Source organism: Eptesicus fuscus, chromosome 4, assembly GCF_027574615.1.
Source record: "Eptesicus fuscus isolate TK198812 chromosome 4, DD_ASM_mEF_20220401, whole genome shotgun sequence".
Classification (NCBI taxonomy): Eukaryota; Metazoa; Chordata; class Mammalia; order Chiroptera; family Vespertilionidae; genus Eptesicus; species Eptesicus fuscus.
In genome coordinates, this window is record NC_072476.1 from 76,197,643 (window position 1) to 76,203,642 (window position 6,000).

Sequence of the window (6,000 nt, forward strand, 5' to 3'; positions counted from 1 at the left end):
AAGCATCATCCCATCTGGCAAGGTTGGAGTCCCGATAGCTATCGATCCGGGAACGGAGGAGCATGACTTTGTTTTGTTTCTAAGGGTTGGCATGGAGAACGGCTGCAGCTAAACCAGGACCTTACTGTGCAAGGTTTTTCTGGGACGCCTCTGCTGCCCCCGGTGTTCACGTAACGAATGTTTTGTTGAACACTAACTTTGGGCCTGATAACAGTTCTCACCACTGAGAACACAGCCATGAAAAACGGACAGAAATCCTTGGCTTCATGGGTTTCCTTCTATGGAGACAGTTGTCAAGAAAAACATACTCGATCAAATGGTGATAGTGGCATAGAGTAGAATGAAAGCATGAAAGGAGGAATGGGGGGCTGTATTAAATCGCGTGGTCAGAGAAATTCACACCAGGACAGGTGAGCCACGATCAGAATGAGAGAGGGAGTTTAACCGTGCTGATATTAGGGAAGATCTCTCCAGGTAGAGAGAGATGCGAGTGCCAAGGTGGAAGAGCATTGGCGTGTTTGAGGGACTACGTGAGTGAGCAGGGGGTGAATGGTGGCCACAGAAATCAGAGAGGTGGGTGGCTGTGAGCATCCCCAGAACTTCTGAGGGAGGACGATGGCTTGAACTAGTGTAGCAGGGCAGTGCAGGGAGTGAGAAGCGGTTGGATTCACAATCTTGTCGATAGATTGGGTGTGCATTATGAACAAGGAACTAGTGATTCCAAACTTTAGTTGAGCAACTGAAAGGTTGGAGTTGCAATTACTGAGAGGGTAGGGGATGGGTAAGATCAGTTGTTTTGGAAAAGTTGTTGGAGATGCCTGCTAGTATATATGGAATTAAATACTAGCATTTCCCATGCTCTGGTAATGGAGAGGCAAAGCAACCCCAGAATATTTTTTTAAAAGGTTAGACCCAGGAGAGGAAGAGCAGAAAGGAATACAGGGTCTGGAGCTGCTTTGCTTCCCCATTAGCATATGCTTCCCCTTTGTTACTGGTATTGCTTTATTGGCACCAAAATTATTTCCCCATGCGTTCTACACCCTCAAAAACAAACACAAACAGAGGCCATCCTGCATAGTAGTGGAATGAACAGACCTGGCTTTAATATCAGGCTCTGATATTAAAGAGCCTGAAGCTGGGTGACCTCAAGCAAGTCACCTATAAAATGGGAATACCTCCACCTACTCTACAGGTTTTATACATCACATAGTGGCAACATAACCAGAAGATGAGGTCTTACTGTCTTTAAAAGGGCGAGGGGAAATTAGTGTTGATGATTTTTCCCACAGTGCCAGTCACCTTCCATCTTTGCCTCCCTCACATCTTTGACTCCTCTACTGGACTCATACACAAACACCACACTTTTTTCCTTCCCCTTCCTTCCATCTTTCTATAAACCCCCTTCCTTCTTTCTATAAACTCGGTGCTTTCTTCTTTTTCTTTTCTTCCATTCTGATGGACCATCCTATTCCAAGATGGAATGCATTACTACATAATGAATACATAACAGCCCAATCCCAAGCTCCAAGTTTCTCACTTAGGTTTACTACCCTAGAAACTTTTTTAACGGAAAACCAGGGAAAGAACAGAGGGCTCTCCAATAAATTTAAGTCAAAGCATATTTGTGGAGAGAAGCCTGAATCATTCAGACTTTTAGCAACTTCTCCTCTGTACAGATTTTAGTTTTAGACTGTGACTCAAGTAGGAATGGTACTAAAGCAAAGCTAACCGAAATACGCATAAATCCATAATCCCTTGCCATAATTATGACACAATATTGTAATCGTGTACAAAGTAGTATAATAAATGATCTCACCTAGCCAAATGTTCCAACGTATAAAACTAAGGGACAACTATAAAGAATGGAACAATTTGTTCTTTGCCCATCGGTGGCTGGACACGATCCACAGTTAGGAAATTCATGAACAGCTCAGCCAGTGGAATCAGGCCGATACTCAAAGTGTGCAACCTCAAAGACTGGGAGAGATGAGCCTGCCTATTCCAATACCTTTAGATGGAACTTAAATCATTCAAAAGACTCATTAAAAACCTCCAGAATTTCTTATAACAGTACCTAATAATCCTTATCTTGATATGTAAACTCTATTCTTTTAAGCATTTGTTCGTCATTTATGAATAGTCACAGTGCCAAGCCTAATGCTACAATTCTACAATTCAGAATTTAACCTGCACCCAACACAGATGAAGTACATAGGGGGTTGGGATAATACATAAACTTTTAAGACACAATTTGCTTTTTAAAAAGTTTCACCTTCCGGCTTTGGGAAATAGATGTAACCGGCCATACTTATTATTTACTTTCTGACAAGGACTGGTTTAAATTACACATTAACTTCCTTCATCTAACTAGATTAGGTACAGGTATCTTTCAAATAAGCAAAATGAGACCCAGGAAGTAATTTGCCCAAGGTCACCCATAAACACAGCAAGTAATTGCTGGAGGGCAAAGCAAGACCACTGGCAGGAAAGAGCAAGCAGGTTCTTTGGCAGTAACTAAAGATGTTTTTGGAACACCCTTCCACAGCGCGTGTGTGCGCATGGCGCCCCCTCCCCCCAATAGTTCTGTGTGCATGTTCTTTTTATAACTCCAAAGTGGCATTAATTTGAACACAGTGTTTTCTAAAACCTCCACAAGATACTTGGCCATTTCATGCCGGAAACCGAACATTGTCACTTGGTAGTTATGTGAAAAGGGAACCCGGGAAGGCTGGTCAACCTTGAAGCTAAAGGTCAGAGCAAACCACTCCCTATCTAATTGAGACAATGGTAACTGAGGCAACTTCCCCACCAAATAATCATGTAAATCCTTATTGATAAGGTAATCTGTCTGTTACTGGAATTACCTGCCTAAGGGCAATGGGTGTATCTCAGAACTCCAATAAAAGGGATAGCAAAGGCCAGAGCAGGGGTAGTCCTCCCACTAGAGGTGGGCTCCCGCCTGGCCCCCCATTTTCCCAAATTGATTCTTTTCTAGCTTCTCTTCATTTTGATTGCGGCCTTCTCCAGAAACCGGACCTGAACGGGATCTCTGAAACACGCGGGACGTGACAAGGGATTTCCACAATTTCATTCATGAAAACTAGTCCCTTTAGAAGAAATGTTAACAATATGAAACACAGGAGGAGGGATGAGATCATCTTCCATCTAATTTATTTGTGCTTTCATACAAGAAGAGTTATATGGTGAGTGTAAGCAGAACCATGAGCTGCCAGGAGATTGAGTTTGAATTCTTATTTCTATGGCTGAGCCTTTAAAATGTCCAGTTGAGATACTTCCAATCCCAATGCTGAAAAAGGACAAGTGTGTTTATGTTAGGGAACTCCCCCACCTCCTCCCCAGCCAACTGAATCTAAGATCCCTGGAACCATGACTAAAGAATTCTTCTGCCCTGACCCTTTATACATGCATACCAAATTCAGGTCGTTACAGAAACCTCAGATATTTATATGAAAACATTTCACATTATTATAAGTACTTAAAATGCACTCAAAATTAAAAAGGACAGAGCAACTCCACCTTATCCAACCTATTAATTTATTAAGAAAATCAAGCTAGAGTGGGAGTAGAACCTCATAATCAAAGATTCCTAGTTTAGTCACTTGACAGAATGTGACAATGGACCAGTGAATCCATCAGATCATTACTTTACTGTAAAATGAGAAATGGTTGCAAGTCGATAGAACTGTTGTAAGAAATTAAATATTTTGTGTATGTATGCGTGTATATAGAATGTAACTTTTACTATAAATACTAAGAGTTAAATTTATTTGAAAAAATACAAAGCATATGTGACAAAACTAACACCTTTTATTTCTGGGTGGTGGATACAGGTATGTTTATAGTTTTCTATATTTCTTTAAATTTTTCAAAATAAAGAAATAAAAATGTTGATCTCATCTACTTTTAATACAAAACACACATGTAAGGAAATCTTATGCAGTGAACCTTTATCAAGTAGACCACATGCTTTCACAACAAAACCTTGAACAAATATATATATATATTAGAATGCAGACATAAGAATCACAGGTCAGAGATGGAAGAGACCTCAGAAATCGAATCTAAACCTCTTGCTTTCCAGACTAGGAAACTGCTTGAGTGGCTTTTCAAAGTTATATCCAACTAGTTAATGTCAATCCCATCAGAAACGCCCTGATCCTGGCTCCTGAAGTGGTCTTTAGTAAGTACCACATTTGAAAAACTATTTTGTTTTTGTGTTTCAAAGTCCAATTTTATGGCACAATTTTACAATGCAAACTTATGCTATTTGATTTACTGTATTCAGCTGAATTGGTTTTGTCAGAACACTGCGCAAGCTTGACTTCATAAACTAATAATTACATTGACTTCCAAGCACAAAGTTAAAATGTTAGCACACATAAAAATCAGTTAAGTGGCTCAAGAGAGTCCTTACCATTTGATGTGAATCCAAAAGGTATGAAAAGCAAAGACTATTATCTTTACTCATAAGTATGTAAAACACCTGGAAAATTAAGAATTTCTTCACTTTGAAGAAATGAATCGGTGTTATAATGGAAACATTACTTAAAAGTTTATCTTTGGGCCCTGGCAGGCCAGACAGTTGGTTAGAGCATTGTCCCGATATGTGAAGGTCGTCGGTTTGACCCTGGTCAGGGCATAAACAAGAAGCAACCAATGAGTGCATGAATGGATGGAGCAATGAGTTGATGTTTCTCTTTCTCTAAAAATCAATAATAAAAAAAAGTTTATCTTTGGAAAATTATTCAGACTGGTATATAAAAAAATGACATACTTGTAGATGAAAATGGGGCTCTGTAATAAATCTGAAAAGTCCAAGGTTGACCATAAATTCCTGTGCCGATTATGTTGGGTAGTCACACCCCAGGCATATAACTTCTTTAGTAAAAGGTTTACCTTTGCCTTACATAAGCCCTGTCCATTGTTCTTGTGCTTCTAGGTTAACACACCTTTAAAATACCAGAGTATTCCTCTTTTTCAGACTCCTCTGAGGCATAACCATCCTTAAGAGAGCACATCATTTTTCTTATAATACAGTCCCTACCTTGCTTTTTCCGACCTTCATGTAATCTTCCAAATACACAAAAGAAACTGCAAAACTATAATTCTTGGAGCATTTGAGATCTTGCTTCCTGACATGTTGTCAAAACATTTGGCTCAAATAAACTCCTTTAAAAATCTCATATATGCATACCCCATGGGCATGGACAGTAATTTGGTAAAGGCCAAGGAAGGGAGAGGCCGGGGAGGGTGGAGGTGGGCAAAGGGTGGGGAGGTGGACTCCTGCAATAATGTCAATATTAAAAAATTTTTGCCGAAGCCGGTTTGGCTCAGTGGATAGAGCGTTGGTCTTCGGACTGAAAGGTCCCAGGTTCGATTCCGGTCAAGGGCATGTACCTTGGTTGCGGGCACATCCCCGGTAGGGGGTGTGCAGGAGGCAGCTGATCGATGTTTCTAGCTTTCTATCCCTCTCCCTTCCTCTCTGTAAAAAATCAATAAAATATATTTTTAAAAAATTTTTTTAAATAAGTCTCTACAGGTACGTTGACACATTTAAATGTTTGAATTGCAGACTGATGATTAATTTATAGATTCTTCAAAATATTTCCACAAAAACAGAGTTCTAAATTGGGGGCATAATCACAATCAACTTGGCTAGTGACATGCCCTGTATTATCAGCTAGTTTTACTTTACTAATAAAAATCTGAATGAAAAGGAAGTGCTAAGATTTTAGGGCAAACAAATTGGCTTCCTTATTAACAGACTAGAGGCCCAGTGCACAAAATTCATGCACAGGTAGGGTCCCTAGTGGCTGCCGGCTGGGGCCTCCCTTCCCCTGGATGCCTGCTGCCACTGCCCCCTGGTGGTCATCACACGTCTAACTCCAGGTAGGTCAAACTCCCGACCGTGGGGATATTTTGCATATTAGTCTTTTATTATATAGGATTGGGAAACAAACAACCAGCATAACACCCAAA